At 33.8% G+C, this 13,479-nt stretch overlaps 1 long non-coding RNA gene across 1 annotated transcript in view; it reads right to left on the bottom strand.

The window, feature by feature from the left end:
- LOC139894550 (uncharacterized) overlaps positions 1 to 7,705 on the bottom strand; it is an 80,530-nt gene extending 72,825 nt beyond the window's left edge. Inside the window, exons 1-2 of the long non-coding RNA XR_011775067.1 lie at positions 7,541 to 7,705; positions 7,288 to 7,337 (exon numbers count right to left, since the gene is read on the bottom strand). This is a non-coding gene — a long non-coding RNA (uncharacterized lncRNA). The remainder of the gene's footprint in view (positions 1 to 7,287; positions 7,338 to 7,540) is intronic.
- Positions 7,706 to 13,479: the final 5,774 nt, after the last annotated feature.

Below are 13,479 nucleotides of genomic sequence, written 5' to 3' on the forward strand. Positions count from 1 at the left end.
AAAAAGGGTGGAAGATTTTCAGATCCACAGAAAAAATATCACCTTCGATTTGCAGAAAATAACAAATTGGTGGAATTGTTGAATCGAAAAATAAAAACGTCGGTCACTATGGTTTTACCTAGTTCTCCGGTCACCACTCACCAATGGTGGAAGAAACGGCTTCGTTCAATAACCTGCAACTCCGAGTATTGAATCGAAGATCCGTCCGCCGTCATTTAATAACCTGCAACTCTGAGTATTGAATCGGTAATCGATGATGGTCGATGGTGGTCCCTGGAGTTGATAAAGAGAAATAGAAGCAACAGGTAGCATCGAGAGATTCAAAAAGGAAAAGAAAATGGGTTGAGGATGGTCACGTGGTGTGGGTGAGCACAATAATTTAAAATAGATAAAAGAATGATAAATTAAATTACTTAAATAAAAAATGAAAAAAAGACTAAAATACCCCTCATGTGCTTCGCACGTTGAATGAGATAACGGAAAAATGAAACGGAAAGTAGACGGAGGGACGACTGGAGTTACAAATTACAAGTTCGGGGAAGAAGCCAGCAAAAAAAAAAGTTTAAGGATGACCTGAAAAGGCTGGATACAAGTTCAGAGACGACGAGCTTAATTTTGTCAAAATAAAAATAAAAAAAATACGTATGTTTGAAAATATCAATTCCCTTTCCATAATTAAATAACAGGGAGTAAATAAAAATAGAGGCGGAGTATATCTTACGCGTAAATGTAAACGGTCATATTCATCCATCCATCTTCATCTATAAATCAGAAGAATACACAGATTCCTTAGAGCTTTTTTATTAGGGTCCTTCCTCTGATTTTGTTACAAAATTCAGGTTTTTTTTTCTTTTCTTTTTTTTCTTTTTCCAACTCTGTATCTACGCTCATTCTATTTCATCATCAGGGTTTTCTTTTGATTTTGTTAAGTTTTATCGCACGATATTAGGGTTTTTTTTTTCTTCTTCTGATGTTAAAATCTTTTGGAAACTAGGGTCTCCTGTTTCTAATTGTGTCGAAATTAGGGTTTTCTTTACATAATATACTCTTTAATTTCTGAAATTTAGGAATTTTTATTATTTATTTTGTTAAAAATATGATTATACCCACAGCAAACACTCTCCCCTCATTCGCTGTTGATATCATTTTCTCTTTTATTTTTAATTTATTTTTGTCAGGGTCTTTCCTTTATTTTTGCTACGAAGTTAGGAGTGCTTTTGCTTCTGCTTCTGTTCATTGTTTATAAAATTAGGGCTTTTTCTTTTTATGATCTTAATTTTTTTATACGAAATTAAGGTTTTTTCTTCTGATTCTCTAATTTTAAAAAAACTAGAGGTTTTGATTGTTTTTTGAGAAATTGATTATGTTTTGTTAAATTGAAGTTTTAAGAGGTTTAAATTGCTACCTTAATGGTAAATGCACAGAAACATAGTGGCGGCATTTTGTTTACTAATGAGGAGCTTCTTCCTGCAATGTAAAACAAAGACCAAGAATCTAATAAGGTAAAGTTTAAGCTATGTTGATAGGTGAAATTGTATATTATGCTTGATGTTTTGGTTGATTTATATCATCTCCTTTGGCATTTTGTTTATTCTTTATTATAGCTTTATATATATGATATGATGCTCACAACATGGATGCATATAGCATAAACAGAGGCTTGGATATAAGCCTGGTTTAAAGGTCATCAAGAAACCCGTGGCCAAAAAGTTAAAATTTTAAGCATTGTCACACAGGCAATAGTCTTGAATATCTATATGTAAGATTTTTGTGTAATCCTTATCCTTATTTGTGTTTTGCCATTTTTCGTTTTGCTGTTCTTTTGTTTATCGTGTGGTTCAATCATTGAAGATGGAATTAGGTATTTTTTTGTCCCTCTTTACTTTCTTCCCGTGTTTTGTACTTTTGTTATGTACAGCTTAGCTAGTTATTGCATCGGTGTTCATCAATTCGCTGAGTTAGGGTTTTCATATTCGTGAGTTCATTCATCGAGGGTTTAAAATGTTTATGTTAATGAAAGCGTTCACTGATAATAGTTTGTGATAGATGATAATGTTACATATGTGAATTAGGTGGACTCCTTTTCTTTGATTTTAGGAGCTGTTGGATGATAAATGTGTTAGGTCGTTAGCCAGATAATATGAAATTTAATTTTTATTTTAAGGTCTCAAGTTCAATATATGTATCTACTGCTATTTTCAAGTTACATTCATGTCTTTTATTTCTTTTCTTTCACGTCTCAGATTACTTATAACTTTCCAACCTTTACTTATATATGTATTTTCTTTTTGCACTCAAATGTGGCAACATATATTATTGATAAGATTGCTCATTATGTTTAACTGCAACAATTGATTGATGATAACTGAAGTTGCCTTCAATTCATTCTTGCAGGTTTACATGTCAGAACTAACACATCTTTTTACATGGACTTTTTCTAGATGTGAAAGCATGGTAGGAGGTACTTGCTAGTTTCCTAACCTATTTTCAAGGAAATATATATGATTTTGAAGAAAATATATTGAAAGTAGGATTTTAATATGTGCTACAAGAGTTTCAAATTTTCATTTTACTTGTTTGTGACACAAGGGTAGATGTTATACTATCTGCACTTACATTAAATATCGTTTGTGTTGTTATCTTTATCCAGGCTTCTAAAGTGATACAGCTCATTGTTGATGTTACGAGTTTTCTTGCCGCTCCATTCATTTGTAGTGCTTTAGTAACACTTACTCATTCACTTGAAAAGGTTTCTTCATAAGTCATACTCTTTCTGCGGTACCTTAATCGTATGAACAACATACTAACTGAACGCCTATCTCCAGGCCTATGTTGAAGTTGCAGAGGATCTTAATGCTACTGTTATTGCTATTCAGATGTAACCGGGAAATCATGTATCCTTCTTGTTACACTCCAGCAAATTATGTAACTCCTGCAGCTTGTCAGATTTATATATACTCATGCAAAATTGTTTAAATTGTTTATGGTATTACAGCTCAATTATGGATTGAAGAACTTTCAGGTTATAAAATTTGGAAATTCGTTTGCTGCTTTTGGATCGTATTATGGTTAACTTGTGCCAAATTTATTTAGAGTAACACATGAACTTGATCTGGTGCCACATCTGCCTCCTTATTGTCATCGGTACTTCCAACAGATGACATCATCGCTTTTCATGAGAGGTAGTAACGTTTGACTTTCGACTACTCACATTTGTTTTGTTTCCTCACTTCATGCCAATGTTGATCTGTTTTGACATCATCATCAGGATGCTTTAAGAGTAGATGAAAATGAGTATTGTTTCCCGAAAATAGTTGACTTTGGTATGTTAATCTTGCTTTTGTATGTCAAGTGTCTATTTGCCATCCCAGCACTACGCCAGATATGAAATTGTATAGTAAATGTGTATATCAAATGATCCGTATGCTAGAGGCTACATTTACTGTGTACCTTGGAAATTTATATACTTATTTTATATACTTATATATTAGATGCGATGTGACAAGATGGGTGGGTTGTTTATCAAAACTGGTCATTTTTGGCGCAAGTTAAATGGGCCAACTCTTTTTCTTGCCCATTTTCAGGAATACCTAGTTCTCAGTAACTAACTAGTGAAATATAATATAATAAAACAATATTATTACAATAATAATATTCTAAATCACTGATAAAACACATGCCAGATTGACCCATTTTAATAACTAATTGACTCAAAATTGCCACCAATTTGAGAGCACCTTCATGTCTTTTTTTCTTTTCTTCATAGACTGTTCTTTTTGTAGGCTTTAAGGTGATTAGGTGATGCGAAGCGGACTTTACTAGTCAATCTTGATTCTGATGCTATAAAACTTCGGATATGGCAGAGGATCATTCTGACATTAGTACTTTGTGAACTAATAAAAGGAGATTTCAGTTTTGTCATTATACAGGCCTCATTTATTTTTCTAATAATCGTTCCTTGTAAAAACTCTAATTTGCTTAACTAAGAGAAACAAAATTGGGAGAAAAAATCTATGAGTTGTTTCTTTGTTTTGTTGTACTTGTCCTTGTACTAAGACTAGATCTTTTGAACCGTTAAACAGTAAAATCAATACTTGCAGGGTGTTTTTTTTTACAATTGTAGAGATACTACGGTCTAAGTCTTTATAGATAATGTAATTCCGGTGACTGGTTTAACATGTACGGTTTTCATTTTGTTTTTAAATTTCAGATTCTGACTTTGTGTGACCATTTTTAAAGTTCTACTAGGGTTCTTTCTGTTCCTGTTTGACGCTATCTTTTTGAAGGCATTAGAGTGATTTGCATCAATTTTGTCAAGGAAATGATATTGGGAAACATGAATCTTTGGTATGGATGGCTTGCTTCTTTGTTCAAAACTAAACCAAGATTGGCTTTATTATTGTTCAAATGTTGGAAAAGTCGGTATCCTACACTCCGCTGTTCTCCAAAAAATGTTATCCCTTGATCCTAATAAGTGAATATTTTGAACTAATCAGAACCTTATCCCTTCAATGCCATTTAATTAATTCAACTTTTTACTCGTCCTATAACGGCTATTCGTACATTTTGGTTGTTATTAATGCTTGTCCAACTCATATCACATTCACAATACCCTCTATTATAAGGCAAAGGTCTCCAATTGCACTCAGGTATGTTTTGCAATTAATAAAATACCAGCTTTTAAACCACCTCTGCTTTAATTTGTTTTAATGATAAATAAATTCATCTTACATTCTTACTATGTGCAGATGATGTCAACTAAAAAATTGGCAAAGAAGTCAGCATATGATCCATCATCAGGATGCTTCAGGCTTTCATCAACTTATTTGTTTGTTAAGCCTCAAAACATTCATTCATGAATAGATGAAACGACTACTACTGTTCACCAAAAAGAGTTGACTTTTGTATGTTTTAATCCTAGTTTTTTTATTTTTTATTTTATTTTTATGAAGAGTTTGTCTACCACCTAGCACTATGCATATAGAAAAGTGTATAGAAAATGATCCACATGCCACAAGGTACAGTACGGATCCATATGCTTATAGAAAACTGTAAAAAAATGATCCAACTTCAATACTCACAATAAAATTATGTTCTACCTCACTTATAATAATCAACCCAGATTGACCCATTATTGAGTAAATGGGTCAAAATTGCCACCAATTTTTTCGGGCTCTCAGGTAATGGGAAGAAGACTTTTTTAGTCAATCTTGATTCTAATGGGATGATTTGGTGGTGAAGCGTCTGCTATAGTCTGATTCTACAATATGCAGGTTCTAGATGTGATACTAATGAGTATTGAAGATGGCAACAAAGTTGTTCTGGGATTATCTCAACTTGACCCAAAGTAAATAATCTTTTACTAATCAGTATTTATATCCTTTCGGTGCAATAATCAAGTCAAGTTTTTACTTGACCCTATAATAGCTATTCATACATTTTGGTTGTCCAATTGATATCCACATTTACAAACTCCTGTATTACAAGTCAATGTTCTGTAATTGCACCGAGTTCGGGTATCTGTCTTGACACCACATTTTCTTTAATTTGTTTTAATGAATCAAATAAATTATATCTTTTTTATGGTGTGCACATGTCAACTCAAAAATTGGTGAAGAACTCAACATTTGTTAAGCCTCGAGACATTCAAGAGTAGAAGAAACTGGTGATTTATGGCACAAGTGAAACTGGCCAAGCCAGGTTCAATAAATCTTCCAACCCTTTATTTTGCCCATTAAAAAGCAAGTTATAATACATTATAAGCACAATAATATTCTAATTCACTAATAATACACGACTCATGTTAATGCGTCAAAATTGCCACCTATATAGAGCCTCTCATGTGATGGGTTTGGATAAAGTGTTGAAAAAAACACTTTAGAGGACATGACCCATGACTAAATTAGAGGACATGGCCTTGAGGACTTGGCCCATGTTCAAGATGGAGGACATGCCCCATGTTCCTTGTGGAGAACATGCCTTCATGTTCTAGATGGGGGATATGCCCCACTACCGAGATAGAGGAGAACATGACCAATGTCCTATGTCTGAGATGGATGAGAAATCTCATGTCCGACGTGGAGAACATGACTCATGTCTGACATGGAGGACATGTCACATGTTCGAGATGGAAGACATGATCTATATATGAGTTAGAGGTTGGAGGACATGACACATGTCCGAGTTGAAGGAAATGACCTATGTCCGAGATGAGAGATGAAGGACAAGTCTCATGTGCCATGTCCAGGATATAGGGCATGCCCCATGACCAAGTTGGAGGACATGCCCGATGTCCCAAATGAAGGATTCGGTCCATGTTCAAGATGGAGGACATGGCTGAACATGGCTCATGTCCGGGATGGAGGAGATGACCCATGTCCGAGATGGAGGACATGACTCATTACCAAGATGGATGACATACTGATATGATATTACTGGGACGAACTCCAAAGCTAAGTCATGTCCTCTATCCCAAAAGCTAGCTTAAAAGAGGAGGGAACACTCAAGTTTATAACACCAATTAAAGGACATCGCCCGAGACAAATTAGAGGACATGACCCATGCACGATATGGGGGACATGGTCCTTGTACGATATCTCGGACATGGAGGAGATACTGGACGTGTCCCATGTTTGAGATAGAGGAGGTGTTGGACGTGTCATATATACAATATGGTCGGTGGCAACTCCAAGTCATTAGGTGTGAGGCTCATATATATATCATTATGTATGACACCAGATAAGACCCCATGTATTATATATATTAATGGTTTTTTTGAAAGAAAATAGCAATTCTTTAGAATATTTTATTTACAAACTACAACCTAAATTGTATAAGACTCCATGAAATTTTAATCTTAGAATCACCACTGGATATGGGCACGGTCTGTGTCCTTCATCCCGGACATGGAGGACGTAGCCCATGTCCCGAGATGGAGGAGGTGCTGGACGTGCCCCATGTGTACGTTAACTAAGAATACTTAATATCTAAGAATACTTAATGGCTAAGAATACTTAATAGCTAAGTTTCCTTAATGGATAAGAACACTTAATGGCTAAAAATACTTAATAGCTAAGTTTACATAACATAAGACAAATGTCTAATAACAATCTTAGATACACTAATATAACTTGCATTTAAAGGGTGATCACATCAACAGTTGAGGATCACACCAACCCATAGCTGCAGATAGAAGGTTAGAAGTAATATTATAAGATAATGGAATCAGTTAGATCACCAATTTTATTAATTCAAGAAACCTTTGTGAATACCATGAATTTAACAAACCTTTGTGGATTCAGGAATCTATCATGAGGTTTTGAGTGCTGATCCAATTTCTGAAGAAGAAAAAAAAGATCTTGAAATTAATTACACATCATGTGAATCCAATTATAGGAGCTACAGTACTTGTAAAGGTATTGTATATTTACATTGTTAAAGCTACAAGTTGTTGATCGGATGATAATCTTATCCTATTCATTATTGATTGATAAAGACGGGGAGAGAAAAACAAAGTATATTGATTCTATCAACAGCTTACCAGCAACACCTTTGAGTTGACTTTGCTATACAAGCGATGATTCTCGCACGCGTGTGCCCCATCTTCAACGAAAAAAGTCAAAAAACAAAGAGAAAAGGCCTGTAGAATGAGAGAGAAAGGAAATGGTCATTCAAGTGATATTTGCTCACTTGGTTCTGTTTAGTAGGTTTCTAAGCATGACTAGGTTGTTTTATGTGCACAATTTGTGTTAAATTTTGATGTTGTTTATCTTAATAACCTTAAACAGTGGTTGTAGTATCTTTATGCACCTTATGTGTTGCATGGATTTTGTTTTACGAAATTTTGTATTTGTGCCATGAACTTGGTACAATGCATTATGTATAAGCGGCGTTGACACTTGACGGATATTTCAGGAGGGATAAATATGGTGGTGAGTTCTTTAAAATATACAAACACCAGCATTGGAAATTTATTCTTGGAAATTTATGCTTGTGGCCTTGTGGGTCAACCCAACCCAATCTCATCAATTTTGCGTCATACTAAAAAAGCGAGACGTTCCACTCTAAAGAGAAGTAACAGGAACACGAAGTTTGAAGTTGTCGGAGCTCGATGGATCTTGGGATCGAAGGTTTTCGTGAATCGTTGACGTTCGGGATCGAATGGGTCGAACCGGATCCTTTTGGACCGGATTAGATCGATGCCTAGAGTCTAGATTCGACTTGTGTGGGTTTTTGGGACGGGAGGAAAACGACCGGCAGCAGTGACGGGGTGTGGAACAATCATCTCAAATGAACAAGGCAACCCGTATTTATATTCTCAGGGAGACAGTCGGTCGACTGTCTCCAACATCGGTCGATTGATATGACAGTTGGTCGACAGTCATGTTTGCCTCGGTTGATAAGAACTGGGGATTTATATGCACCAACAAACTCCCCCTAAGACCTAGTTCTATCAACATTTCTTCTTAACTCGGACATAAACACCACCAAACTCCATTGAGGATCAACATACTCCCCCTAGGATGTGGCATTACATTCTGATTTACTTGAATTCCCTTATGCACCAATAAACTCCCTTATATGGCACATATTTTCTCTACTCGTCTTCTCTCTTCATCTTTATCCTTATCATATTCCAGTGACAATTGCAAGTCGATACAATTATCAAGAAATACAATTTGTTGAACCTTTAAGTAAAATCTCTTTTGATACTCGGAGACTTATACTCAGCAATCTTCAAAGCCCGACAGTCATTAGATTAACCCTAACTTATGACTGTTGTGACTTCAGGTTCTTCGATCTCTTCAAATCTTCTTAGAAGCAGCGGAGTCTTAAGATTTGACAATGTTTGGCCCATAAATAATCAGACGCTTCTGATTATCCCACAATAACTTCTATTTTCTTCAAAAGCTTCTTAACATTATAATCATCGAGACTATTAATTAAGCAGCTTTATTCCTTTCTATCACGTACGCCATTCCTTCATGTTCATCAAAACTCCCGAAGCTCCAACTTTAACTTCTTCTTTCAGTTAACATGGCTCGTACGTATATCAACTTTGACAAAATGTTGGTCATACAAACATACAGTTCAAACAAACACAGGTTTAACTATTTTGACTCAACATTTTTCACATACATTCAAAATTCAAATCACATTGTTGTAAACGTTCAAAACTCTTGAATTTTCAAACAGCAAAAACACTTATTGCTTTTCAACAAAACTTAACTTCAGTCTGACACATCAGTTTCATCTCACATGAGTAACCAGAAAATAAATAAGACCGAAAATATTTTTGAATTTTCTAAAATTTATGCTAAAACATACCAAAAATCTTTTTGTTTTGCATAATATGAATGCATGCATGCAACAACTAAGATACATAAAGTAATCTATATGTAGATACAATAAAACACGCAAAAAAACTACAACTATCATGCAAATGCACACATAATCATACAATCAATTAAAATGTTTTTGTATTTTTCAAAATAAATATCAACAAACTGAAAAATATTTTTGTAGTTTTTAGGATTTTAAAACTTATCACAATAAAAATGCAAATGAAGTACAATTCATGTCAGAAAGTCAATGATCAAGATTAAGAAAGATCCAAGATTGTATGGCATAAAACATGTTATTTACAGGAAGTAGTTTCTGTAAGTCATAAACCTAAGGAAGCTAAATTATCAAAATGTATACATGTTCAATTAACATTCAGACAACAGTATGTACACAAAATTTCACAAGTAAAAGTAAATAATACCAGAGAAATTGATCTTAACATGGTATCTATCTTCATTAACCTTTTACAGACTTTCCTCTTAGACATTTTGATGATCAAGTTAATTAATTACTTTAACATATTGCTATGTTAGATTCAATCACAGACTCGGTCATCAATGTGAGATCGTACGATTTTTTAGGTAGTCAATTGAGCACAAGTCTATTGACGCTTTCCGTTACCACAAACACATACGTTAGGTCTAATTGAACAAGAAGGTTCTCATAGTAATTTTGGAATATCCCTGTCAGCCATTAGCTTCTATCGTAACATATACTTTTCAATTCATATGATTCTGATGGATCTCATAGTATATTTAATATTCTGTCAATCGTGCAATCTTTTATGTAACCAACAGCTATCAATCTCATTCCTTCTTTATTATTAAAGTTATTGGAGGAAACGGAATGAAAGACGTAGCTTTCTTAATAAGTGAGTATTCAGAATATCCCTCTGAAAACATCTTTCGCTGTCTAGGCCTTAATGGGCACAGTCCCATATCACAGACAATGATAATAAGTCCAATAGAATGGTTTTGTTGAAGTATGAATGATTTAAGTTCTTCTTGGTAATCTTCACACTCATTAGTATTCTTACAAAGACTTCTCTTCTCGATTTCATCATTATCTTAACCTTGATATTTTCGTCTTCCATGATTCACTTCTATTTTCATGATATAATAACTTGATATGCAATGTGCCATAATTTTTTTTTTTTTTTTTTTTTTAACAACACATTGCAGTCTTGACTTTGATTTAGTTCTCGAATTGACTTCCTTGCGATGAAGATCTCTTTTCTTCATTTGTGTAACAATTAACTTAAATCATTCATTCATGGACTGTCTGTAATATAGAACCACACTTTTCAACCCGTTCACAGGAAAGACACTCTCATTGAGATAAACTTACTATTTTGGAGTTTAGGTACGATTCAAGAATTAAAGTTTGATAGAAGTCGGTATGCACAGTCAATCAGAACATTTTCAACGCTTATTGATCGCTTGAATATCCCAATTAGTCGTGAGACTCAATGGTGCAGCAATTTGGAATTTGCTTGGGGATATTCTACATCATGTGTTTCTAGATTATACGTCATGATAGGGGATACCCTCACCTTTTGTTGATTTCCTCAACAATTTTCTTTAAAGTATGCACCTGTGGTAATTAAGTGACTACCCTCAACTGCTGTAAATCTTTTCATGATTTCCTCATCAAGATATTTACATGATTATGAGTGTGATCATCTCATTCTATGATTAAGTCATAAGGCTTAATAGTACTTGATATGAATAATCACTGATTTAATCTATACTACTTGCTATACGTGCCAAACGTTAGACATGCAAGTTCAGTGATACAGTCATCTCCCTAACATGTAGATCAAGCAACTCATTTTTTGATTTTCTATTTTTTTTTTGTGTTTTTCATTTTATCATATATTTTTTTTTTGTATTTTCTGATGTTGTCATTTTCTCCCCCTAAAATACTAAAACCGAAAATCTTTTTGGCTTTTTGAATTTTAAGCAATCAGAAAATAAAATGCAATGCAAAAAGTTTAAACTACCTAACATGTAAAAGTAAACAAATACAATAAAGAAAACATAAAAAGAGTTGGTTACTCATTTGACGTTTCGTTTCTGGGACGATATCAACACACTGAAAAATCTTTTTGTAGTTTTTAGGATTTTAAAACTTATCACAATAAAAATGCAAATGAAGTACAATTCATGTCAGAAAGTCAATGATCAAGGTTAAGAAAGATCCAAGATTGTATGGCATAAAACATGTTATTTACAGGAAGCAGTTTCTGTAAGTCATAAACCTAAGGAAACTAAATTATCAAAATGTATACATGTTCAATTAACATTCAGACAACAGTATGTACACAAAATTTCACAAGTAAAAGCAAATAATATCAGAGCAATTGATCTTAACATGGTATCTATCTTCATTAACCTTTTACAGACTTTCCTCTTAGACATTTTGATGATCAAGTTAATTAATTACTTTAACATATTACTATGTTAGATTCAATCATAGGTTCTCATAGTAATTTTGGAATATCCCTGTCAGCCATTAGCTTCTATCGTAACGTATACTTTTCAATTCATATGATTCTGATGGATCTCATAGTATATTTAATATTCTGTCAATCGTGCAATCTTTTATGTAACCAACTGCTATCAATCTCATTCCTTCTTTATTATTAAAGTTATTGGAGAAAACGGAATGAAAGACGTAGCTTTCTTAATAAGTGAGTATTCAGAATATCCCTCTGAAAACATCTTTCGCTGTCTAGGCCTTAATGGGCACAATCCCATATCACAGACAATGATAATAAGTCCAATAGAATGGTTTTGTTGAAGTATGAATGATTTAAGTTCTTCTTGGTAATCTTCACACTCATTAGTATTCTTACAAAGACTTCTCTTCTCGATTTCATCATTATCTTGGCCTTGATATTTTCGTCTTCCATGATTTCACTTCTATTTTCATGATATAATAACTTGATATGCAATGTGCCATAATTTTTTTTTTTTTAACAACACATTGCAGTCTTGACTTTGATTTAGTTCTCGAATTGACTTCCTTGCGATGAAGATCTCTTTTCTTCATTTGTGTAACAATTAACTTAAATTATTCATTCATGGACTGTCTGTAATATAGAACCACACTTTTCAACCCGTTCACAGGAAAGACACTCTCATTGAGATAAACTTACTATTTTAGAGTTTAGGTACGATTCAAGAATTAAAGTTTGATAGAAGTCGGTATGCACAGTCAATCAGAACATTTTCAACGCTTATTGATCGCTTGAATATCCCAATTAGTCATGAGACTCAATGGTGCAGCAATTTGGAATTTGCTTGGGGATATTCTACATCATGTGTTTCTAGATTATACGTCATGATAGGGGATACCCTCACCTTTTGTTGATTTCCTCAACAATTTTCTTTAAAGTATGCACCTGTGGTAATTAAGTGACTACCCTCAACCGCTGTAAACCTTTCCATGAGTTCCTTATCAAGATATTTACATGATTGTGATTATGATCATCTCATTCTATGATTAAGTTCGTATCCCATTTTTATTTAGATCAAACTCGTTTTTTTTTCTGAATATCTGATGTTGCATTCATTACTCCCCCTAAAATACTAAAAATCTAAAATCTTTTTGGTTTTTGGATTTTAAACACACAGAAACAATCAAAAAGAAAAGAAATATAATCACACAGAAACATAAGAAAATATGCAGAACAGAAAATAAAAATAGCATGCAAATCATAAATAAGCTAACATGTAGATGCAAATAATACAGTAAAGAAAACATAAAAAGAGTTGGTTACTCATTTGACGTTTCGTTTCTCGGACGATATCAGACTATTTTTTTTTTTGACACTAAATGACGTTATTAAACAAGTTCTACACTAAATTATGTAGAAGTCAATAAAATACGTTTCATTTCGGGTTGCATACTGAAATATATGCAAACCATCAGTCCTGGTCACATACGTGCTAGACCGCTCCATTGTCGATAATCCAGGTACTATCAACAAGGTCAAACAAACATGGTGACCTGCAAAATCTCAAAAATAAAATTAGGTCAAAATGGGAACCCAAGCCCGAATGGTAGTGGGTTTCCCGTCGACATCAACAACCTGTAAATCCACCCATTTTCCCGTGGATCCCAAAGGTG

Source organism: Rutidosis leptorrhynchoides, chromosome 2, assembly GCF_046630445.1.
Source record: "Rutidosis leptorrhynchoides isolate AG116_Rl617_1_P2 chromosome 2, CSIRO_AGI_Rlap_v1, whole genome shotgun sequence".
NCBI classification, from domain to species: Eukaryota; Viridiplantae; Streptophyta; class Magnoliopsida; order Asterales; family Asteraceae; genus Rutidosis; species Rutidosis leptorrhynchoides.